The sequence below is a fragment of the Hemicordylus capensis genome, chromosome 2 (assembly GCF_027244095.1).
Source record: "Hemicordylus capensis ecotype Gifberg chromosome 2, rHemCap1.1.pri, whole genome shotgun sequence".
Taxonomy (NCBI): domain Eukaryota; kingdom Metazoa; phylum Chordata; class Lepidosauria; order Squamata; family Cordylidae; genus Hemicordylus; species Hemicordylus capensis.
The window spans coordinates 140,225,147-140,241,355 of record NC_069658.1 but is presented as its reverse complement, the minus strand read 5'-3'; the positions used below and the strand labels follow the sequence as shown (position 1 = coordinate 140,241,355).

Sequence of the window (16,209 nt, the reverse complement as noted above, 5' to 3'; positions counted from 1 at the left end):
CTGGTAATGCAGACTAGTTCCTTTACTCTGGCCTTGCGATTGGCCCTTTACCCTTTTGTACTGCAGTAGGAAGCAATTTGCATTAGTTCACAAGTAGTGCAGCAGCTCTACAAGAACACTGTATGTATCTTTTTCAATAACCCCTGCTAACTTGGCAAAGAGGAGCCTTTTAATGTGGTGATTCTCTTTATTTAGCAGGGGGAGAGTAACTGGCCCTATCCACCCCCAGCACAGTACCTCCAGTGACTGTTGCTGGTGTCTATCTCATGTTGCTTTTTAGATTGTGAGCCCTTTGGGGACAGGGATCCATCTTATTTATTTATCTGTGTAAACCACCCTGAGCCATTTTTGGAAGGGTGGTATAGAAATAGAATAAATAATAATAATAAAGCATATACCGTATTTTACGGACTATAAGACGCTACGGACTATAAGACGCACCTTAATTTTAATCCAGTTTTTCAGAGTTTTAACATATTGGACTGTTAAAACATATAAGACGCACCTGAATTTTGGCGGATATTTTTCGAAGAAAAAAGTGAGTCTTATAGTCCATAAAATACGGTATTTTCTGTGGTGCATATCTGTCCATCATCAGTGTAAACTGCTTTAAGAACTTTGGTTGAAAAGTGGTATATAAATATTTGTAGTAGCAAATATTCATAGTAGTACACACTTTTCTCAGCATTGCTTCTTTCTCATGTGTGTATGTGTGTGTGTATTCCTCCTCTTCTTTGTATTACACATGCAGTTGTTTATTTATTTATTATTTATTTGATTTCTATATCACCCTTCCAAAATGGTTCAGGGCGGTTTACATTAAAATAAAAACATTTAAAATCAATTAACAGTTAAAATCAAAAACTCTAAAAACAATATAAAAACAATTAACAATTAAACCCTTAAAAAGCAGTTTAAAAACCCTGGAAGGCCAGACCAAACAGATAGGTCTTAAGGGCTCTCCTGAAGGCCAATAATGAATTCAGATGATCACAGATTTCTGCAGTGAGTGCATTCCACAGCCCAGGAGCAGCTACAAAGAAGCCTGACAGAGAAGGCCTGCCTGTGTCTGTGAAGACACAGATCATGTCAGGAAAAAAATATCTATACTGTATATCAAATTCCATGTGCTGATATTTATCAGTGCCGCTCAGCAGTTTTCTAATATGTTTTGCTGCCAGGTTACAGAGCAACAACTTTGTGATTGCATGCTTGATAAACTCTTCAAATTCAGCTTCTGTGATTTCAGCAGGTATGGTCCACACAGAAGTATATCTTCACAACTAGTAGGGCTAGACTTAATTTTATTTTAAAAAGACAGCTGAGGTTCTCAGGAGGCTGAATCCTGTGCTCAGTACCACATTCTGCACTCTTCTCCTTTTTTTTGTAATTCTGCAGCGTCATTGCATACATATACCCCGAGTAAAAACCTTTCCATTTTGCCAAGTTTTTTGGTGAGTCATTCTTTTTGACCTGTGCATTGATTGCCTCTTGAAGTCATCACACTGTGCTAATTTCAATAGAAAATGTTAATAGAAAAATAGCATAACGGTTTTACTGTATAAACACCATTCCAACTTCTAACTTTTCCTGCCAGAGTAAAGTAGTACCTTCATTATCCCAGTATTCCTCCTTCCATATGAAAATGACAATAAAGTTCAGGTAAAAGATCTTAACAAGCCTTTTTTCAGCCTGTGTCAGAAAAGGACTTTCCTAAAATTGGTAAGAATGAATTTCAGAGCACCACCAGAACTGTAAATCAATGGCATTTAAGGTACAAGTGTTTTGAATTGATGCAGAAAAGATTTTTGTTTAATGTCAATTATCATCATATAGAGCAGGCAGTGGATAACATCAACCAAACAATGCAGGTGCATATCTGGAAAATCACTAGACAATGAATTTTCCTATCTTGCAGTTTGATAAGAGTAAGGGCAAAATAAGACTGCCGTCTTAAGCACAAAGTTCCGTTCAAGTTGATGGCACACATAATTAACTATATTTAGGGTTGTAACAGAATATAGGTAAGATTTTTAGTGAACCAGTTTAAAGGAGAAAGCATGCAAATGCTTCTCAATCACATATTATTTACTAAGTACAATGAATGATGGCTGATGAAAGTTCTCATGTAACTTAAAAGATTGTACATTCCATTCTCTAGATGAAGTGGGATGATTAGTTATGGAATGTAGAGCCAAGGTGATGCGCTTATATTACTTGGATGGAGTCATCTGCAGGCACCTTTAGCATGGTGTGTTTTATATGCTCTGCTTCCCTTCTTGTGGCATAGTAAGGGTATTCATACAACCTACGGGGGGGGAGGAGTCAGGGTCCAATTCACCTTCCCCCCAGATGACAGTGTGTCTTCTCTTTGGGCACGCTGCTGTGCATTCACACAATCTGTGCTGCTTGGAGCAGCATAGATCTCCAGAGGCCGGGATTCTGCATCCCAGCCTCTGGGGTCCCATAATGCACTATGTGATGCACATGGTGCATTGGGGCATACCCCCATGAGACGGGTGTTCTAGGTGCCCATTTCTGTGTGCTCTCAGGTTGCAAGCAGCCTGAGCTTGCACACGACCCCCGCAGCCAGATTAAAGGCACACTCGTGCCCTTAACCTTGGCTGAAGGCCAGGCTTAGAAATTGGGTTTGGCTGGGCAGGAGCACCAGGATCTGTGTGGATCCCAGCACTCCACATGAGCAGCCTAGCCCAGGCTAGGCTGCCCTAGTCTGGGTTAGGTAGCTCATGAGCACAGCCTTACTGTTTTCTTGATTGATTGAGTGCTGTCAAGTCAGTGTCGACTCTTAGCGAACACATAGATAGATTCTCTCCAGGATGATCTGTCTTCAACTTGGCCTTTCTCAGTGGGTCATTCATTGCTGTCATAATCAAGTCCATCCATCTTGCTGCTGGTTGTCCTCTTCTTCTTTTTCCTTCAACATTTCCCAGCATTATGGACTTCTCAAGGGAGCTAGGTTTTAGCATAATGTGTCCAAAGTATAATAGACTGAGACTGGTCATTTGTGCCTCGATTGAAAATTCTGATTTGATTTGTTCTTTGATCCATTTGTTTGTTTTCCTGGCTGTCCATGGTGTCCTCAAATGTCTTCTCCAGCACCAAAGTTCAAAAGTGTCAATACTTTTCTATCCTGCTTTTTCAAAGTCCAGCTTTCACATCCATAGAGTGTCATGGGAAGAACCATTGTCCGCACGATTCTAATCTTTGTAGGTATAGACACGACACGGCATCTAAATATCCTTTCTGAGGCCTTCATTGCAACCCTAACAAGTGCTAGTCTGTGGGAATTTCTTGATTGCTGGATCCTGTACTGTTGATGATCGATCCTAAAAGGCAGAAGCTGTCCACCACTTCAACGTCTTCAGTATCAATTCTGAGGCTGGTTGCTGCACCTGTTGTCATTAGTTTAGTCTTCTTTGCATTAAGTTGTATTCCCACTGTTTAGGGAGGTACATTTGCAGGGCATTAATGTATAGAAGACTCTGGACTGGGGTAAAAGACTAAACCTGAGAATTATTTTCATTTGTTTAGTTCTGTAGCTCTTTATCCACTTTGATATGTTTCAGACTGTATGGAATACAAGCATTTTTGCTCATCTGCCTCCAGTCAAGAACTCAGTGCAGTTTATTAATTACTAGCAAAATGTCCATCAGTATTGAGTCTGTGTGGACAGAGGGTCTGCATACTGCAGAGAAGCATTTCTGTCACCATGATCCAAGTTTCTGTAGAGGGGAGGAAGCCCCACCCCACATTCAGCTGTGTCCTGGGCTGTGTTGTGTCATCTCCTTCTTCAGCTTCAGCTTCTCCTTCTAGCTTCCATCTTTCCCCTAGAATGCCACTTTGAGAACTTTGGTTGAAAAATAGTGTATAAATATTTGCAGTCCTGGTATGAACTGGAGAATTCTCCCCCGGTCTGGAGAATTTTGGAAAAAATGAAATGGCAGCTGCCAAGTACCCCCTGCTGCCCATAACTGCAGCAAACTAGGTTAAAGAGAGGGAGGGAGAACTGCGCTGCTGCTGCTCTTGCTGCTTTAATAAGCTCACCCCGAGTAAGCTCCCCTCCCTGAATTTTTGATAACTTTTGCCCCCTTTCCCCAAATTTCCCCCACTTCTGCCCTCACCTCAAGTTTGGAAGAAAATTTTATTATGACTTGGCCCTATGTGGTGCTGGTGGTGGTAGTAATAGTAGTAGTAGTAAAGAGGTCTTGACCAATTTTCTTTGGCTTTAGGTAAAGTGTGCTGTCGAACTGGTGTCAACTCCTGGCGACAGAGCCCTGTGGTTGTCTTTGACAGACTACTGGAGGAGTTTACCATTGCCTCCTCCCACGCTGTATGAAATTATGCCTTTCAGCATCTTCCTATAATACCGCTGACCGATAGAGGTGTTTCCCATAGTCTGGGAAACATACCAGCGGGGATTTGAGCCGGCAACCTGTGGCTTGGTCGTCAAGCCATTTGCCTGCTGTTCCATTAGGGCTTTTGGAGCCAACCCAAAAGGTTGGGAGCCAAACTGCACTCTGATGCACTGGGGAGTACATTCTCACCACTCACCCCCAGCTATGCCCTCCACTCCATGAGGGAGGTGGACCCGCTGCCTTGCTTGTCCTCACCTTGACTGCTCACTCCTCAGCCTACTCACCTCTGTATGGCTCAGGCAAGCATAGGCAGACACATCCAGGAAGAGAGTGTGCAAGGAAAACAGGTGGGTTGCTCCCTCCTCTTGGTCACCTCAGTCTACCACCTGTCTGAGCCAGATGGATGCAACCAGGAGGAGAAGGGAGCAACCCACTCACCTTGCTTGCTCACTCCTCCTCCTGGTCGGATTCATCTGACTAGGGCAGGTGACTGATTCATTGAGGCAACTTGCCCCACTTTGCTTGCTTATTCCTCCTCCTGGTCACATCTGTCTATTGCCTGGCTCAGGCACCAAATTTACATTACCAGGCACCATGGCAAACTAGTGCCTGGGAAGTGTTGAGCCCTTAATCAATCAATCATCATCATCATTATTAGCCAACATTCACACTAATAAAGTGTGCGTGCAGAGATGCTGCACACACACACTAGGGGAGGGGTGGTTTTCATCCATCTGCCCTTTGCTCTGAATTTTTGTTCCAGTCTGAAATTAAAAAAAGGTCTTGGAAGACTGTGCAGAGTGAAAGGGAGATCACACTCCTTCCGAGCATATGCTACATGTTTGCTACATGCATGCTTCACTATAATGGATATCAGTCATTTATTATTATTATTATTGTTTACACAGTGAGACAGGTGTTATTGACTGGTTTGTTTTATCCAAACATCGAGTCCTTCCCAAGGACCTGGGATGCCAGAATTTTATTATCAATGATGTTGCTGTTGCTATAGATGTCGTCGCAGAATATAGGCTGTTCCCAGTAAAGTTGCTTTTTGTAATTGGCTGATGGTGATTTCTGTGGCCCCTATGGTGTTGAGGTGCTCTTCAAGGTCTTTTGGAACTGCACCCAGGGCGCCAATTACCACTGGGATTATTTTGGTCTTTTTCTGCCACAGCCTTTCAATTTCAATTTGTAGATCTTTGTATTTTGTGATTTTTTCTATTTCTTTTTCTCCTATTCTGCTATCCCCTGGTATTGCTATGTCGATTATTTTAACTTGTTTTTCTTTCTTCTCGACTACAATTATATCTGGTGTATTGTGTGGCAGATGTTTGTCTGTTTGTAGTTGGAAGTCACATAATATTTTTGCACCTTCATTTTCGACAACTTTTTCAATGTTATGGTCCCACCACCACCATCACCATCACCATTATTATTATTATTATTATTATTATTATTATTATTATTATTATTTTACATGGAAGATCCTTATCCCCATGGAGCTTACAGACTAAATTTTGGGCAGTGGAAAAGGAAGGCCCTAAATGAAACAAATCCAAAGACAAGGGGCAGGATGCCCTTTCTAAGATGAGCTAAGATTGCAAAGGGTGTTTAATTTTTGACATGCTGCTGGTATAGCATGGGTTGCTGCCTTCAGATCACCACAGCAAAGTTAGTCCACAGTTTTGCTTTTCCAGCAAATATTTTTCGTGTGTCAATAATAAAGAGGTGTTGGGAGGGATGAAAATGAAGAGAAGAGTAAAGCCTCTTTTATGCTGATGGATTTAGAGCTATATCTGAAGGGCATACTCCTTTTTGCATCAAAAGTGCCCTGAAGCTCTCTGCCACTTTGTTTACTTTTGAGCTTTACCACTTCTAATTCACCTTCAATGCACCGCTTGAAGCTTCTGCAATCACCACAACCTCTGGTGGTAAGTCACAATCCATGTGGAAAATGCAATAATGTGTGCACAAAAATGCAAAAACAAGCAAAGAAAAACCAAAGAAGAGATATTCCTTTGACCCTGGAGTTTATTTCATTCCCTGTTGCTACTTCTGATGTATGAGCCACAGCACTATGAGATTTAAATTCTACTTTTTGATGTTAGAAGACTTGAGATCTCTCTAAGATCCAATGGATCATAGCTCCATTTAATGTGCATAAGATCAAAGTAATTGGTGCGATTTTCTCAGCATGCACTACTGTTTTTGCCCATGTTCCTTCCTACTGACATCACTGGAATGAGTTTTGACATTATGTGGGTCTGATGTCATGCTGTTTAGTGGGCTGATTGATACTGCAAAGGAACAAACAGGGCAACTACAGCTGAGAGCTGGTGTGTAGAGTACTGGCAAGGTGGCTAGGAGAATCAACTGGGAGAATCACCTCCACTATTAACTCTAGGTGGCCCTGGACAAGTCACTGGGCCCATTTGGACAATACCATCTGCTGGTCCTACCCATCATGTAATGATGAATGAGGAAATCCATATCCCATTTCACATAATCATGTGGAGGGAACATAGGAAGCTGCCATATACTGAGTCAGACCAGTGGTCCATCTAGCTCAGTATTGTCTTCACAGACTTGTAGCAGCTTCTCCAAGGTTGCAGGCAGGAGTCTCTCAGCCCTATCTTGGAGATACTGCCAGGGAGGGAACTTGGACCCTTCTGCTCTTCCCAGAGTCTCCCATTCATATGCGGGTGAAATGTTCAAACCACCCCTACTCATGTAGTCTAAATACTCGTTGAAAGCTGTGCCACATTAGTAGGGGTGGTTAGCACAATAAAATGCTCAGTTGGGGCTGGCAGCATTTCCAATATAGTACAGTAGGGGAAAGCCTCAAGCAAATGGGAAGGGGAGGGGTGGGGAGATGTTATTTCCTCCTTCCCCTTTCCTGAAGCGGGTTGAGAGGGAACCGGCCTGTTCAAGCCTATGGAAGTTTATAGTAAGTATCCTGGAGTCTAGGTTGGTTGGGGAAATGTATACTATGAAGTCTTTAAAATCCCCTCATGGCACAGGAGGATTTCCTGGCAAAAGTCTCCCTGGGAAGTAGGGCAAGGGGGACATCAACATGTCTGCCGCTGTTCCAGGCTAGCTGGAACCCTGAAATCCACTTTGAGGCTGCAACATTTTATTGCATATCCCACTTGCATGGATAATAATATTATCATCACAATAATTTACAGCATTATTGAGAAAATGTATGTGATACGTTTTGAACATTCTAGGTGCTATATAAATGTTAAGCATTGTTCTATGTGGTCTTCTCTTATATTTTTCTGCTTGAGTGGCCTGTCTCCAAATGAAGGCTGTGGAACAAGCCACATGATGTTGTTTGTCTTAGTCAAACTGGGAAGCTGAGCAGTTTGTTTACTTGTATTTAAGTAGACTCGGCATGATTCAGTCTGTGAACACTAGTTGTAAACTCATGAGTCTGATTTTTCATAATTCTGTGGCAGGGCAAGGCAGGGGTCACATCTTATCCCCTGCTCTAATACACTCCCATCTCCACAGCACTGCAGGCTGAACCATGGCACTGCCAAATTACTTCAGCAACAAAATTCTATGCACCTCCAATGTTCAGAGACCAAGCAGGGCACACTCCCACAGGCCTCCACAATATCCATAGCAATGTGCATTTCGTGCTTGAGTTCCCCTGCCAACCGCAGTATGTGAGATCCCCACCCCCACTCCTGGGAGTTCTCAAACAGAGCAAGGAAAAATCCACCAAGGTCATATTGATGCATTATCGTCGATAGCGGGAATGCCCTCTGTGCTGTAAAGACGACGACACAATGAGCTGCAAAATGTGAGGAGCAGCAGTAACAGGAATGTACAGCCAGAGTGGCAGATAGTCTGTGCTAAAAAGGGATGGGAGAATAAGGGAGAGAATCCCTTTTCTATATTCAGAATAAAGAAAGTACATTTCTGTATATACACTTTGGGCAATTTTGTTCTAATTTCAGGATGCAGACTCTTAAAGGGGATTTTCACTCCAAATACAGGGAAGCAGAAGATGAGATAGAGGGAAGGGCAGTGATACAGACTGGTAACAGGTAAGGTGCATTAAAGGCTCAAAAACGTAAGAACAAAAGAGCTGCTTTCATGGATCAGGCTAAATTCCATCTATTTTGGGATTTAGTCTTCAACAGTGACTACCCTGATGCATCAGGGAAGCTCCTGTTTGTCCCCACCATCTAGCCATAAGAAGCAATAATAAAACTGGAAATATTTGCCAAAGGGAAGTTGTGCAGAATGCAGAGCTGGGGGGAAATGTAAGAAAGCAAATTCCCTCTGTAGCCCACCACTGCTGTGGTGGCACAGAAGCAGATTCCCTGTTTAATGGCATTTTCTCAGGACCAGTGACAGAAAACAGGTTTGAGTCTGGGAACCAGACCTAGGCCTTGGAGCCGCTTCTCTGCTGGACTTAGACTCAACAAGCTACTTACAGGTGAAGTTTACAGACGCTGTCCGTCACTTTGGCTCTTGTCTGCTACCACTCCTATTCTTGACCCTGTGGACACTTCCACAATCTTGTCAGTTTCAGGCTGCTTCCTTCCAAATACCCCTGGCTGCACTGCATTTTAGGGATGTGCACAAAGTGGTTCGTGCACAGGTGTGTGTGTGTGGGGGGGTCCTTTAAGGGGCAGGGAGGGTGCCCTTACCTGTCCTGCCATTTCCCCCCACTGGCACTCTCCCCAAAAGCATTGGCGTGGAACAATGCAAGTCGGCCACTTTTGGTATGATGCTGACCGGGGCTGCAGGGAGATATGCTGCAGCCCCGTGCCAACTCTTTTGGGGAGAGCACCGGCAGGAGGAAAGTGATGGGGCAGATAAGGGCACTCTCCCTGCCTCTTAAAGGACCCCCACACACACACTTTTGAACCAGCTCAAATGCCAGCATTCCTAACTGGTTCAGCACTCCAGAAAAGGAGTGCCAAACAGGTTCGTGTATTTTGACCTTGGAATGCTTCTTTGAACCCGTGATCATAATTTTACCTTCTACAGCCAAATACTTCAGCTCACCTCTCACTGGAAAGAATCTCTTCCCTCAGTAGATTACAGCATCCCCCAAGCAACAGTGCACACATTTGAATCACACTTTCTAGAGTTGCTATTATCACAAGAACTTCCTGTGACATATATACAAATATGGCTCCAGTGAGGAAAATGGATTGTGGGAATCACTTCATAAAAACTGTTTACTCACACCTGCATTGCAAATGACACAACTAAACAAAAAGAACCACTATAGGCCCTGCTGAAATTTCAGTATTGTAGCCTTTTGTGCTCTCTTTAAAAAAAACTATTTCTGCCTGCTTATGCACCAGTTGACTTTAATGAAGCTACAGGGATGCAAATGAGAGAAGAATCTGGCCCAACACCTACTGCTAAAAAGATAGGCCACGTTGTTTCCCAGCAATAAGCTTCACTGTATATTTTTATAACACCTCATGTGGGTTCATTTTTCCCCCTCAGTGAATTTCAATTTATTCGTATTTTCAGCGAACACCATGTTGCAGAGATAATGTACAGGGGCTCCCGCAAAGCCCATTTGCTTTTGCAATGTTAAGTGGACGGAAGAGGCTTATTAAGCAACTTACTATGCACTTCACCTACATTAAAGTCTTCTGTGTAGTGACTGAAGGGCCAACTTTTCCCTTTCACTCTGTTTTTGAGAGCATGGCAGACAGGCCGCACACTGGTTTGCCTGGAGTATGTCTTTCCATAGTTGCTCTTCTTGCAAGTGCTCACAGCAGAGCTTGACACTAACTACTTGAGAATAAAAATGAAATGCTTTCTCTCCTGCTGATTAGCCTTTGTATTTGTGAAGGCTGGTGTCTAGCAGACAGAGACTTCCAGATGAACAGACTGGCATAACCTGTGACCCACCAAGCCGAAGGCAAGCCACCAATCATGTCTGACATGATAAAGTATCATGTTTATTGAACCCAATAAACCTCCTGTTTTTGCTGCCAGCTTGGGACCTTTAAAGAAACAGAGGCTTGTCTAGCACCTTGTAGTCTATATACACAACTGCTAGTGTGTGCTCAGCTTGGTGGATAGAAAGTTTTGCAAGCCTGTGAGAGAACAAACAAGGCAACCTTTGTCTGTTTTCTGTGTACCCAGAAGCTTGGGATGGGGAGGGAGGAACTACTTAAAGTCCTGCACTAATTGGTGGAAGGTGGGGAATATAGGCTGCAGGCTGCTGCCCTGAAGTCTATTTTCCCAATCCTGCAATCAGCTAATCAGTGTAGGGCCTTAAGTCATCCATATTCCATGGATAGGTAAAAACATAATAGAAAATTATTATACTGGCATGTCAGAAAGAATAGTGCATCATGTAAGGGACAGCCTACTGGTTCAGTGCTATTGGGAGCATCATCCAATACACTTGGTTGAGCAAACTATACCAAAAATTGTAATATGAGGAACATATGGGTCTTATTCTTCTTTCTGGCAACCTGCCCCACCATCCCATCTTCATTTTTTGTCCTAGGGCCCACTCCAACCATGAATGGCCCACTCCACCTCTGAATGAATGGGATGAAAAAGTGTGGCATTCAGCATAGTTAGGCCTGTCTGGCCACTGTTGGGAACTTGATTCTGGTCTAGATGGATCCTTCACATTTGATCCAGCAGAGCTCTTATGTTGTTTTTAGAATCTTTGGCTGAAGGGTTCCTGTTACACATTGAGACAATATGATAATAAATCTTGAAGTGCTAAAACCTGATAGAAGAGCCTTAGCCTTGCTACTATGGTAATTTTATTCAAAAAAGAATAAAACAACCTGCAACCACCTGTAACTTCGCAATGAATGTGAAGTGCCTAGGCCAAAGGAGATGGAAGCAGTCCCTGATAATCCTTGGCAAATGAATTTTTGAGGACTCTTATATAACCTCAGTACATTTGATACACTGAAGCTATTCAATGGCTTCATAAACAAATCACTGTGATTTTCTTTTTAAAGGACAGAACAAGCATGTTGTTAATTTTCCTATATTTAATCATCACCACATCATTTATAACTCTAACACTAGAGTCCATTCTACCCTTAAATATCAGGGTGGCTAATCACATTTGTAATAATATATAACAGTTTTTATGTAGTAATCATACATAAAAGACAAATTAAAATTATTCCCTGCCACTGAGGCCTAAATAAATTAAAAAAAGACAAAAGACCCTTCAAGACACTGCTCAAGATTCAGCTTTGGTGAGTCTCCGGAATAGAGAGATTTCAAAGCAGGAGAGCAGCTACAAAACACACCATCACTAGGCATACACAGGATGCACAAAGGACTGTGTGACATGTTGGGTCCTGATTTGTTGGACCTGATTTGCCCTGTGTTGGGAATTGGCAGGATTCTGTCCAACAAGACAGCAGTGAGCAGTAAAAAAAAGTTGAGAGTCTACCTAATGTCATGGTGACCTCTGGAGATTTGATAGTTCTGTTGGATCCTTGCTGCCTCCTCTTCCTCCATTGTTTAATCTTTGTTCCCAAGGGAGTGCACATGCATAAAGATTTGCCTATCTCCTGTAACAGAATCTGTCCCCTGCCCTTACCTAGTCACAGGTAAAGTAGGAGGAGGCAGCAGCAGGGGGAGAGTCCAAAAGACCTGATGGATCTCCAAAATGACCTGACAGTTGAGAGGGGCTGACAGTGCCACTGTCAGGTCAGGTTGGGATTCAACCATTTTGGTAGTAGCCTAGTATAAAGGGCCCTATCTTGGCCAACAGAGAAGGGCAAAAGGGAAGAGACAATCACTTCTCAAAGAATTCATTTTCATAAACATTCCATGAGAAATAGGGACAGATTTCGTATTTGACAATTGTACTGTGAACTTGATTGACCCTCTTGCATCATGAGTAATTCAGTGTTAGGCTTTATTGACCTGTATAATACTCAGAAGGAATGATAAGCTTCCCACTTCCATATAAACATATTTTAAAAATATCTAGAAACCACTCATATTGTCTATAAAAAACAAACTTTCTTTGCAATCAGCAACAGACTCTGGGCAATATATGGACTAGTTAGTCATGACTGAGCACTAGTGAAATCAATGGTGACATCCAAAATGCTGCACTGGTACTTCAGGGAGGGACAATTTTCATTGATCTCCTTTCCCACTAAAGCCCACTGTGCCTCCCCAAAAATATATTCCTGGCAGTCATGCAGCCCTCAAAGACACATTTTCACGAGGTGTGGTGGACCTAAGAGTGAAAGAGAAATCGGCAAAAATTGCCTCCCTTCCTTAATGCCAGCAGAGCATTAGTCTGGATGTTGACCAATGAGACAGTTAAGACTAATGTAAGTCCTTTTAATTCCCGTGGAACTTTGTCATGATGAACTTAGCTGGATCTTGCTCTCTTACGTTAATGGGATTTCTGCCTTGTCTTTATGCCTCTTTAACATTGTCACTGAGGCAACAGAGAGCATACCCTATAACTGGTTTAGTAAAGTATTGTAAAGTGTAATTTTAAACTGCTTGTATTTTTTAATTGTACACCACCTTGAATTTCAAATTTTGGAAGAAAGACAATATATCAGTTTACTAAATAAATAAATCATTGGTTTGCCCAAGAAGACAAAGTTGGAACTAGGATTCAAAGGAACCTAGTTCAAAAGATGCAAAGCAACTGTCAAAAATAGCTGTTCCAGGGAGCTTTTTCTCCCCCTCTCTTTCGTAACATCTGGTAATATAAAACATGAGACATAATGTTGCGCTCCAAGTTCACCCCCACACAAGCATCAGCCAAGGAAGTATAGCGGGGGCATCCTCCATAACGGCTAGCTCTGGACTAAGACAGTTGTTTCCCCAAAGCAAGACAGATGTTTCATTATGTCTGAAATACATTTAATTTCATCATATTGCCATTCGTTTCTTGATTGGTTAAACACAGTAGGCTATAATAACCACTTGTCCTTTGTACAAATGAAGTAACCTTATAGCTCAGGAATTCTGTGCTAAAGGAGTTCCAAATTTTACAGCTACAGAACTCAAACTCTGCAATTATGTACAATGAGCAGATATCATTGTAAAGCACCAGGGGCCGAATTGATGACGCTAGCAGCATGGCTCAAGCACCTTACTCCCTGCTTCACCACAGCAAAGGGAGTTTTCAGGCAGCTCTCTGCTGCAGTGCAGCACCACCGACGTAACAGCCAGAACCGGTACTGCAGCTCTTTTTCGAAGGTTACTTGAGGAGCCATTGGGGGCCTAGCTGGGGCTATGTAATTGCTGCTCCAGGCTTGGTTCGTCAGTTTGAGCAATGTCATGTAATGGCAAAACAGCCTTGCTTTGCTTCGCCACTATTTGACTTCTGGCCTATCCATGACCACACCTTCTGCCTCTGTTGCCTTTGACCCTCATCTGTCTGCTCCTCAATCATATCCTGTCAGCAGCAGCCTGCCTTGGAGCCAGGCCAAGACCTGACACCAGGGTTGCCAGGTCCAGATGGTGAAAAAAAGTCGATATCCTTCATCAAAAAAGTGGAAACAGAGGATGCTTTTTGCCAAAAAAGCTCTCCAAAAACTCTCCAATTCGTTTATTGGTATTATATAGACATATTCTGATTAAAAACTGGGATAATTTGAGAATAGATACAACTCACCACTGCAAAGCTGATGACCAGGCGAGCTGCATGTCTGCACAGTTTGCTGTCTAGGGGCTGAGTTCTCAAGGCTCCTGCTTCTTAACCATAAATTCATCTCCTGCTTAGGTTTACCATACACACTCTTCTGTCTTCCTCCCCCACCAGGCAGCCAGTCTGCTCTCCCCAGACAAGCCAGCAACTTCATCTCTTGGCTCAAAGCAGGGCAGCCAGCTAGCTACTGAGCCATACTTTGTATGCTGGCACAGCAGTGAGTGCACGGTCTCCCACTTGTTGTTCGTTCTCTAGGACTGCAAACATGGACATGTGGTTTTTCAGCAGAAGGTTTCACAGTGGTTTTCAAAGAAAGATAAATAATAAAATACCTCTCTGTCCCCAAAGGGCTCACAGTCTAAAATGAAACACAGAGTAACACCAGCATCAGCCATGGAAGGGATGCTGTGCTGGGTATGGATAGGGCCAGTTGCTCTTCCCATGATAAGTAAAGAGATTGGTCACTTTAAAAGGTGCCTTGGTACTCAGTGAGTGGGGTAACTGAGTAAAGTTAGTTAGCTAACTGCTCACTTCTCACCACCACCATCACCGCAAGAAGGAAGGAAGCTGCACCTGCCAGGCCCACCTATCCTTGCTCTGGCATCACGCGGCTCTGCAACCTGCTAGTAAAGCAGAACCTCCCCTCCGGCTTTCCCCACTGGCAGGATGCTGGCAGGTAAAGGAGACAAAGGAAGAGAAGCAGCTCATGCGAGCGAAGTGTTCTGAGTGGACAAAATGTTCCAGCTGCTCCCCAGAACTTTGAACACCACAACAAATGCAAGAAAAAGTAGTTTGGTCCCCAAAATAGACTCTTTTCTTCCTCATACAAAAGAGTCATTTGGTTCCCAAAATAGTTACATATCTTCTACAAAAGTCCCTAGTTGGCAATCCTACCTGACAATCTTTTAAAAAAAAAATAAATAAACATGTGTCATGTCCAAAATCGGCCAGATATTTCTGTAAGATCTGGCAGATTTTGGAATTATGCGTTTATGTTTCTTGTGTCTATGTGTTAGATCTGATGTGGGAGGGTGGACAGTAATGGTGAAATGCTGGGGGTCGGGAGCAAGGAACAGACCTGCCAGTTGGAGACAGACTGCAGACTATCTGTCTATAGATTATGGGTATGCTATGGGTATGCTAAAAGCACTGTCTCCCATTTCAGTAAAATGTGCTGAGACATCTTGAATCAGGGCGGATGGCATCATTACCAACTATGCCCTGAAGCCATCCCTATGTGTCCACCTGTAGCAAATGTGGTTCAAATCGGTTAGGTGGTTCACAAGTTAGCCCAACTGTGGCACAAATGTTCCTGCATATGCCATCTTGAATTGGGGTGGATGACATCTTCACAAACTACGCTGTTGAGATATCCCTGTGTGTTACTCACCACAACTGTAGCAAATTTAGTTCAAATCATTTAGGTAATCCACAAGTTAGCCCTCTTGTGCCTCAAACATCCATGCGTCTGCCATCTTGGATCAGGGTGAATGACATCATTACAGACTATGCCACTGAGGTGTCCCTATGTGTCACAACTGTACCAAATTTGGTTCAAATCAGTTAGACAGTCCACAAGTTCACCCACTTGAACCTCAAACATTTACATGTCTGCCATCTTGGATTGGGGTGTATGACATCATTTCAAACTACACCATTGGGGTGTCCTCACGTGTCCCTACATCTGTACCGAATTTGATTCAAATTGGTTAGGCAGTTCACAAGTTAGCCCTCTTGTGCCTCAAACGTTCACATGTCCGCCATCATGCACTGGATGACATCATCACAAACTACACCCTTGAGCCATCTCTATGTGTCCCTACACCTGTGGCAAATTTGGTTCAAATCAGTTAGCCTCAAACATTCACGTGTCCACCATCTTGAACTGCAGTGGATGACATCATCCCAAACACCATTGAGGTGTCCCTTTGTATCCCTACAGCTGTATCCAGTTTGGTTCATATTGGTCCAGGCATTGTGAAGTTCATAGAGGGACACACACACACATGGAATCCTGGGTGATCTCATAAGCCTATTGGAAAGTAGGCTAAAAAGTTCTGAAAACTGACAAATTGTTCTCCTTTTGTCCAAACTGTATCCATGTGTATAATCTATTTTTTTCAAATTTTGATGTAAATAATCGATGTACTCAGCCAGGCTTGCCTAGGAGGAGTG

The 16,209-nt window shown here is 43.0% G+C and overlaps 1 protein-coding gene and 2 long non-coding RNA genes across 14 annotated transcripts in view; 1 reads left to right on the top strand and 2 right to left on the bottom strand.

Moving 5' to 3' along the window:
* The window catches only part of NRG1 (neuregulin 1), an 811,186-nt gene that overhangs the window by 610,138 nt on the left and 184,839 nt on the right, over positions 1 to 16,209 (bottom strand). The gene's annotated exons all lie outside the window — the stretch shown is intronic.
* LOC128343315 (uncharacterized) overlaps positions 1 to 16,209 on the bottom strand; it is a 169,367-nt gene that overhangs the window by 19,598 nt on the left and 133,560 nt on the right. The gene's annotated exons all lie outside the window — the stretch shown is intronic.
* The window catches only part of LOC128343316 (uncharacterized), a 54,753-nt gene that overhangs the window by 5,826 nt on the left and 32,718 nt on the right, over positions 1 to 16,209 (top strand). Inside the window, exon 2 of the long non-coding RNA XR_008315469.1 lies at positions 8,348 to 8,437. This is a non-coding gene — a long non-coding RNA (uncharacterized LOC128343316). The remainder of the gene's footprint in view (positions 1 to 8,347; positions 8,438 to 16,209) is intronic.